We start from the raw sequence: 14,786 nt of genomic DNA, 5'->3' as shown, positions 1-14,786 counted from the left end.
ATGCAGAAGATCCCAGCTTCTCGGAACGAAGATCTTGAACTCAACAGATTTTAGCTTCAGGGAGCAGAAAGTAGAAACGGAGATGGGGCCAGGGACCCAGGAGTGCCTACTTCAAAGGTTGGCCATGGTCCTGTGATAGTCCCATACAACTTTCAAGGGCTAAAACCAGCATATCCATGGTAAAGTCGCCACTAATGAAATAACAGCATTACCTGCCAGGAAGAGAGGCCCAAATATTTTCCATGGTCCTGAGGACTCATTCTGAGCAAGGCAAGCTGCTGAAAGGGCCTCTCCAGTTCCTGGCATTGTCTTCTTCCCAGGCCCTCATGATAGAGGGGTCTTGGCCCTGAATCTGCCCTTGTGAGTCCTGCACAATGTCCTTTGTGCCACTGGCTTCATCAAAGAACTGAGCTTCCACCATACGGCTGTAATCTGAAGGCAGGAGGTACAGTGGGAATGAAAAGGAAGTGAGCTTTCATCTTCCTACGGAGGGGATGCCTATACTTTGCTCCCACTGGCCTTTCTGTTGGGTTTTGGATGGAATAGTGGGGCATTGTCAGGGAGAGTCTGCCACCACCCAGCCCCCATAGGCCAAGGGCTAGGAGGCTTCTGCACATACACTCTTTGGCACTAGTCAACAGGCCCCCAAGCTGCAGCCCTGTGAAGGCCCCTCCATAAGGGGTTGGAGGGCTGATGGTGGCAGGGCAAGTATCCTTTCTGGAGAAGGAGGAAGCAGGACCTGCAGGCCCTCACCTCGTCCTTGGAACACTGAGGCTCTTTTCCTGGTTTTGCCTAGTTGGAAGGGAACGTCCCAGTTCAAAGGAGACATTTTGCAGGCTTGGCCACAGACACACTTTTACACCTGGTTGGATAAAATGTGCAACATTGCAGAGGTGTTCCAGCCAGAGCACTTCAGTGACAAACTGACACAGGGACACACACACTCAGGCACACTCATGCACCCTGCCCTCAAGGGGCGTACCACATGACACAGGCCAGTTAGACACAGGATGTGCAGACCAGACAGACACAGACCCAACGGTGAGACTGAATGCTTATTGGTGGGATGAGGTGTGTGCAGGTCACTCTGCAGGACTCAGTGCTGGAGTGGGCATTTGGTGGAACAGCCTGCTGAAGGAGGGGCAGATTTGCCCAGATCTGGTCCCAGCCCCTGGATAGTCACACTCTAGCTGCAATACATCAACTGAGGAGAATGCAATGAGCTCTCCAAACTACTCTGCTAAAATGCTTCAGCCCATAACCAAGCTTGAGTATTTGTCCACTTGGACTCAATTAATTCTGCAGTGCAGCAGACTGCCCAACAGTCGTTTTTCAGATGCAGCCTCTTCTCATTATATAGGGTGTGCTACATCTCCCCAATGGGCTGAAATAATCCTTAAAAATAAGTGTGTGTATGTGTGTGCATGCATGTGTGTGTGAATGAAGGGGAGAAAGAGGCAGAGAGAGAAACAGAGGCACAAACACAGAAGGATGGACACTCATCACACTGATCTTCCCAGAAATGGCTCACACTCTGACAAACCCAGCACAGCAAATCTAGTCGTTTCCAAGGAGAGCAGCACGTGTGGTCACCACAGAAACAAGGCTGTACACAGCAGGGTGAATCTTCGTACAGCACACCTGCAACTTCTCCACAGTAGATGTTGTTTGGTTTTGCACACCCATCCCCAAAGAGCATTTGAATAAATATAAACATTTCTTAGCTCGTCCTTATGGCAACAGCAGCAATATGGTGGGAGGGACCTGCTCAGATGAAGATTGGCATAATGCCTCCTTTGTGTCATCCTTCTCAAGGGAACAGGGTTGGCAAGACCATCCAAGAGGGCCCTGGGGTGGTCCACCAGTCCATCGGTGGCCTGCACTTGGGTAAGGTAGGGGCAGGGGACAGGGGTGTGGTGACTCTGTGGCTGTAACACATGCGAGGTGAGTGGGCTTTAGAGTGATAGAAATGTAAGGATGGCCAAAAGGAGCTTTGCTTCTTGCCAAAAGTGATGCATTCAAATAAAAGCAGAAAGAAGCTGCAGGGGGCAGGGGCGCTGGGCAGAGTTGGTGTGGGAGTAGACCGACTGCAAACCCAGGAGGAAAGCAAACGTTTCCATCAGCAGGGACGAGGAGGAAAACTTGGCATGGAAAAATACAAGCTTACTGATAACCAGCTTACGAGTTTTTGCCATGGCTGCAGAAGAGGGAGTATCAGCGATAAAACTACAGACTGTAATGTTTGCTTATGAACGAATGAAGATGGCTAAGCTGCGTGTGCAGCTGAGCCCCTCTCTTCCACTGAGCACTGAAGACGCTAGGGCTACACGGTGAGTAAGGCAGATGTGTCATCTCCCTTCCCTCTTCTTTTTTTGACAAGTGAGAAAGCTTTACAGAAGCACACATTGCAGAGAGTGGAAAAAAAAGTATGGTATAGTCCCAGGATCCAAAGTTGTGGCTCTACCACAATATCCATCTGCACCAAATAAACTAAAAAAAAAACACCCTCCATTCAGTTCACAGAAGCAATGGCAACCATAGCTTTCCCTCAGTCCACTGGCCTTACAAAAAAGTTAGCTAGTAAAGTGGTCAGTGGCCTTATTAGGAAAGAGTTCCTTTAGGGTATAGACTCCTTTCACTAACAATTTTGTATATACACTTGTAAGAATATAACGGTAAGTGACTATCAGAAAAGGATCAACTGGTCAAAGAAATGGTGTGCTAAGCTTTAGGATCATTTTAATAAGAAGTACAGAGGGATTGGGAATGTGGGGTAGAAGGTGTGTTTACTTCAGGGATGGGTGCCCAGGTGGCGGTGGTCAATGAAGGCTTCCCATAGGAAGTGAGATGTAGCTCAGCTCTAAAGGATAAGTGGGTTTACCGAGTAAAGTCAGGGGAAGGGAGTGGGTTCAGTTTTGACATAAGAAGGAAGTGCTCCAGGTGGAAGGAGAATTGTACAGCCAAAGGCTCCAAGATCTCAGAGAACATGGTATGTTGAGGAAAGAACTGAAGGAAGTTCAATGAAGGGGAGAATAGTTTATGAGGTGGCAGCAGTGCTGAGAGGTGAAGGTAGATCAGATTCTAAAGGGTGCTGTCGGCTATCCTAAAGCATCTGGACCCAGTCCCAAGAGAAGAATATAACTTTTCTAGCTTCACTGATAGTGAGGGAGATTGAAGGTATTCCAAGTAGCCTGCATGAATGGCCTTGGAGAGGAGGTTACCAAGCTAGAGGAAGGAGGAATTATCTAAAATCATGATTTCCTCTACTCTTTCACACTGGCTGTCAAGAGATAGAACTTTAAGCCACAGAAAAACAGACCAATTGCCTGAAGGGTTGCTAAGTGGCTGGCATTTTTTGTCCATTTCATTTTTGGGAGCACTGCAGGAGAAGGCAAGGACTCATGCTGGAGGGGAGGCATGGGTCCCCGGGAATTGCAGGTGGATACTGTCTTGTGTAATAATGTGGAATACCTGGCAGGGTGGCTGAAGGTGTGTGTGATCAATGGACTGATGGAAGTGGTAGCTCTTGGGCAGACAGGCTGGCTCTTTCTGAGTTCTGTTCAATCTCACTTTAGGAGGCGCCAAGAGTCAGCAATGCTGAGGTTTGTTTGTGGCTCAATGGTAGATTTCTTGATCTTTTTTCTCCCATTCCCTCTGCTGACTTGGATACAGGCCTTATAGACTAAATGGAAAATTATGGTGGGGAGTGAAGGTCACCTTAAAGTGTGTGCCTCATCATTAACAAGCCATGGGCCCAAAGGGAGAAATTCTAACTGGAAATCTGAAGTCCCAGCTATCTGCATTGCAATCTCAGCATTGCCCCTTCCCAACTGCGTGACCCTGGGCTATTTACCTCACATCCTCATCTATGAGATAACTGCAGATTATCATTATGCTGCTTCAAAGGGCGGTGTACGGCGAGGGTCAAATTTGATAAGGCATATGAAATGTTTAGCACAAGGCCTAGCACAGTTGACATTCAATAAGTGATCGTTGCTATTAATTTTAATACTAATACAACTATTACTATTAATAGTAGTAGTGTTAGTGTTAAAATCTTCAGGGCTTCTTAAGGCTGGGGAGACCCACATTTACTAATAACTAGATTTTTGGCTGCCCAAGCAAATGCTGATATGAACCATCACACATTTTGCCTACACGATGCCAAGAGAAATTACAAAGCCACTGTAAAACCACATGTCAGTCACATGGGCAATCAGCACCAACACGAAGGGGTGAGGCTGCCAAAGCTTGAGTTCAGTTTTCACTTTCTAACTAGTGGTGGTGGTGGTATTAGGGGGCAGTGTGAGATAGGGAGTTGTGTGAAGTGGTATAAATAGAATATGTCTTTTCATAAATCCTGGGCAACCACATGCTGTAATGAATGACAGAATAAAAAGGAGCCACACAGGGAGGTGGGGGAGTTGTCTTCCCAAACACATCAACATAAAGCACTTTCCACACATTTCAGCACCCGGTGAGATCTTTATGTGCTGGGAATTCCACATATTATGTGTGTCATGAGACAAGAGTAAAGATCGGACTTTTATAGGCTTTGGCTTCCTGAGTGTTTATGATGTTGTACCAATTAGGCTGCTGAGAACCCAGAATCATGAAGGAGTCCACCTAAGAATCGGGGCCCTGGAACAGCATAGAGAAAAGCTTGTTTCAGATGCCACAAACAGGAAGGTATTGTGCAGTCCAACTTTTAAATGCATAAGGCTACCTACAGTTTCCATGTAAGACTTTACCAAACTGGGTTTATGCCATGCATGCTATTGGATGTCTTTTCCACTTGAAAATGTATCTTGGAGAATGGGATGGTTAATTTGATGTGTCAAGCTGACTGGACTAAGGGATGCCCAGATAGCTGGTAAAATATTATATCTGGGTGTGCCCGTGAGGCACTACTAACACTACTCTCATTTCCAGATAAGATAAGCAGTTGAATCAGTAGACTGAGTAAAGATCACCCTCACCAACATGAGTGGGCATCATCTATCCATTAAAGGCCCAAATAGAACAAAAAAAGCAGAAAAAGGGAGAATCCACTCTCTGTTTGAGCTGGGAAATCCATCTTCTTCTGCCTTCAGACTTTGTCCTGGTTCTCAAGCTTTTGGACTTGGACTTTGGATGGAATTATACCACCGGCTTTCTTGATTCTCCAGCTTGTAAATGGCAGATTGTGGTACTTCTTGACCTCCATGATTGCATGAGCCAATCCCAATTCTATTGGTCCTGTTTCTCTGGAGGACCCTGACTAATATAGAGAGTCTTACATATCAATAAGTGTAAAGGATCTTATTTTAGACTACACAGGGTTCTATTGTAGGATGCAAACATTTTTTGCCTAAATGTAAGTCATTACCTACTGTTTCATTCTGGATGAGGCTAAATTATGCTGCAATAACAAACAACTCCAAACCCTAGTGGTTTACCACAGTCAAGGGTAGGCACCCATCACAGGTTGTGATATTTTGCCTACTTGCTCTCCAGAAAGATTATGCCAATTTATAATCCCAACGATGATGCAGGAAGCCTCACACTCCTATGCTTTAGGAAAGACCAGTAAGAGTGGGTCAATAAAAAGCAAGTCCTTGGCAGAGCCATTTGGTTGATGTCCCTCCTCTGCCCCTCCGCCTCATGTCATATCTTCTTCCCATCCACAAATCTTAGACATTCTCTAAAGAAAGCATCTTTGCAGATACTGGCTTTCTTGTTAATTATTCTGTCATGTTGGTTCCAAACTCATGGGCTCATGAGGGATGATTCCCAGGCAAAATGCAAACTCTTCAACTCCATCCCCCACACCATGCAAATATGTGCCTCTTGTAGCCAGCAAGACTTTTATTTTCATAACTTTGTCATTAGCTCTGTGCAAAACTATGAGTGGAGATGATGAAGAGGAAGAAGAGGGAGGAAAAGATGACAAAGAGAACATTCTTCAGAAATCACCTCCTTTCATTCTAAAGTTTTAATCATCCCTGATGACTTTTATCTTAAAAAAAGACGGCCTCAGAACAGATGCTCCCAGCCTCATTTGACCTGCACATGGCCATGGGATAAGATGAAATGCAGGGTCTAGGCTACTGAAGAGCCATAAGGAAATCATTTTACCAGCAGATAGCATCTGTCCACATCAGTGCTTGGGATGCCCCAGCAACAGTGACATTCTCCAGGAACATACAGACATAGGCTTGTGTTTTCCAGTGGTCGTGGCAACTGATGTTCCTCTGCTGTGTTTCTTCCAGCCACTGCCAAAGCTCCTCTGACTGGAGCTGGCAGGAATCTCATGATTACAGCTCACCCTCACTTTCCCTCGTAACGGCCTTCACATCCCCTGTAGTCAGAGTGCATGGGTTTGAACCCCAATTTACCAGGGGCCAAGGAGCATAGACTGAAAGAAACAAGATCTCCAACCTCAGCTCCTCTGCTTCTTAATGGTGAACTCAATGAGTTGTTCTTTCTGAATCACACTCTAAAAAACATGAGGGACAGAAGCTCTCCTGCTGAGATGTTATACAGATTAAATGAAGTCATGATGGAAAGCTCACTTAAGATGTGATATTCTGAATGTACCTGACACAGAGCATAGCACTGAACAATTTTTAATTATCTCAATGTCTTACTGGGTCCACTGTCTCTACCCTAAGCCTGGCATATCACTTTACCCCAAAACTAATATAATTGACTCCTATAGACTTCCCCTCTTGCCTCTTGACTTCCACACTGCACACCCAATGGAGACATCTGTCATGCATTCATTCATTCGGTTTTATTCTATGGGAGCTCATCTAGCCTATTAACTGGCATCTGGAAGGTCTAGCTTAGTGTCCTAGACCCCTGAGTTATCCAATGTGTAACCCTGGGGAAGTTACTGAGACCCATCAGCCTCAGTTTCCTCACCTATAAAACAGGAATAAGATCTACCCTATGAGAAAGTGATTTTAAAATCTAAGTTTGCATAAAATCTATATAGGAAGCTGTTTAAATGAACATTCCTGGGCCATGCACATTCAGCAAGATCTGGGGAGTGCCCAGATAACTTCATTTGTAATCAACCCTCCATGTGACTTACCTGTCACACTTTGAGAAACCTGTTTTGAAGATGGAATTGGATTTTTTCCTGTCAAGGGATTAGTACAGTGCCTAGCACGTAGTAGGTGCTCTACTAGTAAATGTAGCATTCAACAGATCTTTGGACCAATCAAAACTGCTTTACTATGTTCTAGGCACTGTGGTAGATGCTAGGACACACTGGTGACCCAGACAGATGCAGTCCTGCCATGAAGTCTAGGAGGGCAAGCAGACAAGTATCAAAATACTTGAACAAGTATCCTAAGTACTATGAACAAAGAAACACAGGGTACTCTAAATCACTAGGGAAATGATTCTGACTTTATACTTCCCCAGAAAAGCCCCCATCACTCCCACTTGCAACCTTAAGACCCACTTCCTGATCCACACAGGCAGTGGTGTGCTACAGCCAGCTCATTCCAGCTAGGAAAGGCGGATTGTTCAATATTCAAGAATTTTGTGAGCTGAGTGATTTCCTGTTGTTAACTTGCAATTACCCATATTGGGAATCTTTACACCACAGAAATCCACAAACACTGCAAATCAGGGTTCTCTTTCCAACTCCAAGAGCCGGTTATTAAACATGTATTAGCACTCCACAGCATATAGGTTATCTTGCCACCCCTTCCCTGTTCTTTGCCTTTTTCCCACAGTACTTGTACTGGTTTGAACTCTACTCACACCTCCAAATCCAATGAACTGTCTTGGAACCACTCAGATGAAATCTCATGCCATGTTTAGATTCTTTCTCTGGGAGAGTGGTTGAATGCCAGGTCACCAATCCCACTGGCAAGGATGCTCATCTTCATAATGAATTCCACCTGCTGGGCGCACCCACCGCTTCTTGGTGGATAAAGGAGGGAAATTTCCCCTCAAGTAAAAATGACATCTGATGGAATTTTTCTCATCTCTCTGAGATCAGCTGCCTAACGCCCTCCACCACTGCATTGGTCTCTTGGATCATGATGGCAGAACAAGCTGTTTCTAAGAGTCCCTTCCACAGGGGTGATATCACCAGCCAGGTATCCCTGCACCCTGGGAGGGAGGAATGGTCAGCTCTGGTAGCCCGTGCAGGAGGTCTTCTAATCAGATCACTGGTTGGCCCCACTATGGGAAATTCTTTTCTCTTGTACAGAACATTCTCTCCTTCCCAGATTCCCTCTGATAAAAACTCAAAAGGAGAAATGCCAGGCCAGAGAATTTAAACAGAAGGGCCTTAGACAATTTATCTCACACTTCAGCAACTTTGCAGTTTATATTTGTAAACCTCACTTATTTACTTGTCCTGTTTTTGTTAAAGTAAACTCATTTGGAGTCACCACATAAAAGGGTTTTGTTTACACGGCCTCTGCCTTCAGTTTAGATTCCTAGTTTAGTCTATTAAAATGAGCCTGATCTTATTCTCCCAAAAAATAAGGAAACTCTAAATAAAGTTTTGAGTCTTCCAGACATAGATACCAGCCCGAAGATTTTGTACCAAATGCTCAGAGTGTGGCAAGAGAAGGGTGGGGAGGCAAATAAGGAATTTGCGAGAGGCCCAGGGCTGGAGTCTTTAGAAATCAGTCTTGCCTGGGCTCTGGAGGTTAGGGTTTGGGGCTTGCCAAAGCTTACTGGCCTGGAAACAATGATAGCCTTCCTTCAGGATGGAGCTGTGAGTTCATGACTTGTGTTTGCTTGGTGGGGTCAAAGGAGGGTTCTCAGAGTCTCACTTCCTCCCTGTTACCTAATATTCAACACCCCTCATAGCCGGTACTTCATCACATGCTTACTGGAGAGTGTCTTAATCCAACGCAAAGGTCCAAAGAAGGCTGATTGGCATTCTATCACTTGCTCCTACCTCCCCCTTGGGAGTGTGTGTGTGAGTGTGAGTGTGTGTGTGTCTGTGTCTGTGTGAGAGTGTGTGTGTGCAGGATGTCTCTCTGGAGCTTCAGGGGCAGAGATCACTGCCATGGGAATTGCCATTTACATGAATGGGCAACTGGAGAGAACTGGTTTTTCTCCTCTCCCTGTAGCTTTATTCATTGGTCTGGGTGATGGAAAGATAAGCCACCTCTTAAGGAAAGAGTTAAACAGAAGAGACCCAAGAGTCGTGAGAACTTGCTGATGTGCCTTTCTTCAAGCTTTGAGACTCCTTCTGTGGAATCTTTAGGGCACCTTCTCCCAAATACCATTTTTTCTGCTTTCCACATGGCTAAGCGCAATTCATGGGTAAGGGCCTCTGTGCAGAGGAGCTTGGGAAAGGGACTGCCCTGTAAGCAGCCCCTTGTTGGGGACGGGGGAAGAGCTCATGGACAATAATCAATAGCGGAAATTAAGAAAGTATGATGATCTATTTTATGGAACATTATATGACAGTTAAAAAGAATCACACCCATCTGAATATACTGAAAGAGAAAAGTCTCTGGGACACACAGTTCATTTCAAAAGAATACACGCAACACAATGTCATTTATATTACAAACAAGAACAGCCTCAAATTCCAAGGGCATTATGCTGAGTGGAAAGAAACAAGCTTAAAAGATCAAATATTGTATGATTCCATTTATTTAACATTCTCAAAATGACAAAACTATAAAGACAGAGAACAGATTAGTGGTTGGCTGGGTGAGAGAGTTGCGGAATGGAGAGAAGAGTATAAAGGGGTAGGTGATGAAATACTTGGGATAATTTGTTGGTGGAATAATCCTGTATCTTGATTGTGGTGGTGGTTATACAAATCTACATATGTGACAAAATGACACAGAACTGTATAACCACATTTTACCAATGTGACTCCCTGGTTTTGATATTGTGTAGTTACATAAGATGTAATAATGGGGGGAAACTGGGTGAAGGGTACAAGGGATCTCGTTCTATGATTTTTGCAACTTCTTGTGTATCTGTAAATACTTCAAAATAAAAGATAAAAGTCTCAAAACAATACCATATATTTCTATAGATATATTTGTAAGTAAATGAAAACAAAATAAAAACTGAAAAGATGTATACCACACCAATTGCTGTGATCACGTTGTCATTAGGAGAATATTTGGAATTAAGGGCTGGTCAAAGGGTGCTTAGCCTTATCTGTAATGTGAGATACTTTTTCAGCAGAAAGGCATTTGAGTATTTTCTGCATAGTTAACAGAAAGCACTATTAACTTTGTAGAGTCAGCCAGAATCAACAAATATTCACTGATCATTTACTATGCGCTAAATAAACACTGGGACTGGAGCAGTGAAAACCAGCTGCAGTCCCTGTCCTCATGGAGGGATGCCCCAACTATGCAAACAGCCATTAAGCAGATGGTCACACCTGTGATGGTTGCCAGGCCCAAGAAGCATCATGAGCTGTGAAAATGTGGAGCGGGGAACCTAGAATTTATTTCTGTGCCTCCACAGCCAGCCTGTTCCCAGCAGTTACTCACTCAGTCACTCATCAAATGTTTGCTGTGCCTTGCTGGACCACCCTGAGGAGGTGGAGATGAATAAAAGAGCTTCCTGCTTCAATTAACAGAAAGCACATTTAAGAGATTGACCAATTATCAGTCTAGGCAATGCATTTGCCTTGGGATGAGGCTTCTAAAAGAAGAGGGAAGACTGAACCTCTGGGACCTGGGAGAATGACAACAAGGCAGCCATGTGCTGGAGTCAGCCAAAAAGACTCACAAGAGCCCACTGTGGGCTGCTCTGGAATTCTGTGAATCAATTATTAAACATAGTCATTATTAAAAATTAACTTTTATATATATACTTAAATAACTTACATTAAATACAAAGATAAATGCTAAAGAGCCATCCCTTTCTAAGTATTTTACTACATTTTGCTGTTATCTATATTCTTGAGGTTATTTACATCTTTAGTATCTGTACAGTGAAAAGACTTATAATAGTGGGCTACTGTGTAGCTCTACCCAACTCTAAGTTCAATGATGTCATGCTGGTAGCTTGAAACTAATCATGGTGGGAATATTTACGCCACAGATACTAGCAAATGCCAGGAGTCTTTACCCCACTCCCAAAAAGTTAGTTGTTAAACACTTACCAGATCCCTATTGCCTTGTTGGACCCAGGGTACATTTTGTGGAGGGTATCTTGGATCCGAACTATTGAAGCATTCATATAGATTTTGTATCTTCTCCTTTAGTGCTGAGCACTGGGCCAGGAACACAGCAATTGCTCAAGAGCCCATTAATGGGCAGGAAAGAAAAAAGCCCAGACACCCGATATTCCCCTCATTCTTTCTAGTGCCTTCAAATAATACCTTGTGTTCCTCTTGCAGCTGATATCCTTTTATCCTTCACTTTTCTTTTCCCTGGTGGCAGGATGCAGACATAAATCCTCTAAGACCCTAAGACAGATCTCTTAAAACTTGATGCAGATGTTACCAACCATGGCTTGCTGGCTATGTCTTGGACAGGGACTCCCACCTGAGCCAGCTGGTGACACCCAGGGTTAGCATCCTAGGATGGACAACTCCCAGTTATGACCTTATCTTAGCTTCTGCCACAGATCCCCCCTCTCTCAGCTACTCTGCTTCTCCTTTTGTAAACCCACTGCCCAGTCACTGGCATGTAGGACGGATGCTCCCTTCTCCTGCTCACAGATCTCTCTTCTGCAAGCTTCCCAGGATCCCTGCATCTCCACCATTTAACCTCTTTAGGTTAATACAATATTTTTCAAACTTTATTTAATTAAAATATTCTATGGTGGCCCACACAAAACTGACAAGGACTGAGTTGCTGTAGCTAAAATGAGACTTGAGCACATGGGCTGTTTACATAGACTCTACCATGTGAATAGAGCCATGGAGTTGGGTGACTCAGTGGTTCTTAACCTGGGTGTCTGGGCTCTGCAGCACCCTTTTCATCCTGCTTTGACACCCTGTCCCGTGTTCCCAACTCTCAGAGCCTTCAAGGAGGATTCCCCTGAGTTCAATGTGGAAAGCACCCTTCTTTTTTGACTACTCAGCATCCATTTCCCACCTCCTGGATTCTGATTGTTCTTGGGGAAACCACCTTGCATTCTCTTTCAATTTCATGTGATTTAATGTGAGCAGACTCCCAACCAAGGCTCTAGGAGTGGGGTAATCTGAGCCAATGACAAATTCGACTCCAAACCCTGTGGGAGAATTGTTGAAAAGAAGCATTGTTTTCGCAGGAATTGCAAGGAGAGCTGTGGGCTTGACACTGCTGGCAGCCATTGCATCTGAGGCTGGAATTAACATGGAACACAACAGAGCTGGACATCTGAGCCCTAAGGACAGCTTTTGGGATCTCAAATCCAGCTATGCCTGAAGACCTAGAGCTAGAAGCTCCTGTGCTTTTCAGTTACAGCCAGTAAATCTTCTTTTTTGCTTAAGCCAGTTTGAATTGGGTTTCTACACAGCCTGAAACTGCTATAAAGTCAAAGGTAGTGTTAGTGCTGGAAGACACTGCATGGATAACCTCCTTAAGGGGCCACTTCACTTTCACCACCAAATGCCCCTTTTCACCAATCCTTCTCTACTGCTACCTTGTTTGATAGATTACGTCTACCAAAAATAAACAAAACCCGCATTGAGAATCAATAAAGGCATTATTCCCAATTTTGCTGAACACAATGGTAGCAGTTACCATTTATATGGCTCTATATGGTACACGCAGCAGAGTTAGAGGTTAAAAATCATACACTTTGAGGGAGGCAGACTTAGATGTGACTCCTGCCTGCCGCCTCCTCCCCATAGTGGGTGACTTTAGGCATGAAACATAACCTCTCTAAAACTCATTTTTCTCACCTTTAAGATGAGATGTATTATCCACCTCATAGAGCTATCATATGGAATAATTAAGAGACGGGATGTGACATACAACACGATTCAAGACCTAGTAGGTGTTAATTAGCATTAAAATCATCATTATTGGTGTGCTGCACCCATTAACTCGTCATTTACATTAGGTGTATCTCCTAATGCTATCCCTCCCCCCTCCCCCCTCCTCCCCATAATAGGCCCCGGTGTGTGATGTTCCCCCTTCCTGTGTCCAAGTGATCTCATTGTTCAGTTCCCACCTATGAGTGAGAACATGCAGTGTTTGGTTTTCTGTTCTTGCGATAATTCACTGAGCATGATGGTTTCCAGCTGCATCCATGTCCCTACAAAGGACACAAACTCATCCTTTTTTATGGCTGCATAGTATTCCACAGTGTATATGCGCCACATTTTCTTAATCCAGTCTGTCACTGATGGACATTTGGGTTGATTCAAGTCTTTGCTATTGTGAATAGTGCCGCAATAAACATACGTGTGCATGTGTCTTTATGGCACATGTATACATATGTAACAAACCTGCACGTTGTGCACATGTGCCCTAGAACTTAAAGTATAATAAAAACTAAATAAAATAAAATAAAATAATCATTATTATAATGTCTAATCTTCAAAATAATCCTGCAAATTGATATTGTTATTCTCACCTTACAGGGAAGAAAATTGAGCCTCAGGGAGATTACAGGATTTGTTTGGCTTGTGATGGAGCCAAGAATGGAACCCAGATCTCCTTGTATTATTAGTCCATGCTTTTTCCCCATACTCAGTGTCCCAGATACATACACACACACACACACATACACACACACACACACATACACACACAATTATTAAAGTACTCAAAGAGCAGCATCAAGTTTATGTGTATCACATGTAATCTCCAAGTATTAGTTGAGCACTTACCAGGTTCCAAGCGTTGTTATGAGAACTGGATAATGCTTTATAATTAGGCTATCATTTCTAATTAGCCTATTTGGCTTTAGCATGGACAACAACAATTTCTAATAGAGTTGTAGAAAAACATATTAAATAGCTCCAAGGAACTGCTGTCAAACATGAGGGCCTCAGCACACACACATTTACGTCCATGCCCCACTTTCCAATGGTACTCTTCTAAAATGGCAATCAAGGACATACATAAGGAGCCATAAGTCTGCAGGACCGTGAGAACAAGGTCTCTGACTGCAGCAAACAAGAGATGTCAATAAAATTGAATGACATGAGCTTGAAGATGGAGAGAGCCCACCAAGTGTCCAATACAATGAATTAAAAAAGAAGGTCCTAAAAACTGCCAGAGAGAGAGAGAGAGAGAGAGATAAATAGCTCATGTAACAAAGGAGAAGGAGACAGAATGGCAAATACTAATAGATTATCAGTGGATGTTTTATCAAAACTAGGAAGTAAAACCAGCAAAAAGAAGTTTAAGAAACTCTCTGAGCCCCAGTCTCATTCATCATCAGTAAAGTGATGATAAAGGGGTAGAGTGTGGATTAAAGGAAATTATGAAGTAGCAAGTGATGTGGCAAGTGTTCAGCAATGCATTGAATGGGGAGTTTCTCTAAGTACTGATTAAAGCCCATCTTGCCCAGGACATAGCTCCCAAAGTGGTCTGTTCTCCCTTGGGAGGGGCCCAGGACTCCAAGTATAAACCAGAACAGCTAAGAAATCTTGATAGTAGAGCTCCAGTTTCCAGTACCACCCTCCCATGGATGGTACCAGACCTGGGGTGGGGCCCAGGTGGAAAATTCAATTGTGCAATCCAGCCTCATTCCTCAGATGACTCAGCTGCCCACATCCTTCAGGGGGAGGTTATAGGGAGGGCCTGTTAGGGATCTTAAGGTTCTTGAAAGCCATTCCTCACAAATACGAGTTGAGATGGTCATCGAGAGGCTTTTAAACTAGGCATGGCCATCAGCAACTTGTC

The sequence above is a fragment of the Papio anubis genome, chromosome 2 (genome assembly GCF_008728515.1).
Source record: "Papio anubis isolate 15944 chromosome 2, Panubis1.0, whole genome shotgun sequence".
NCBI lineage: Eukaryota > Metazoa > Chordata > Mammalia > Primates > Cercopithecidae > Papio > Papio anubis.
The sequence above is the reverse complement of the archived record's forward strand: the minus strand, read 5'-3'. Positions refer to the sequence as shown.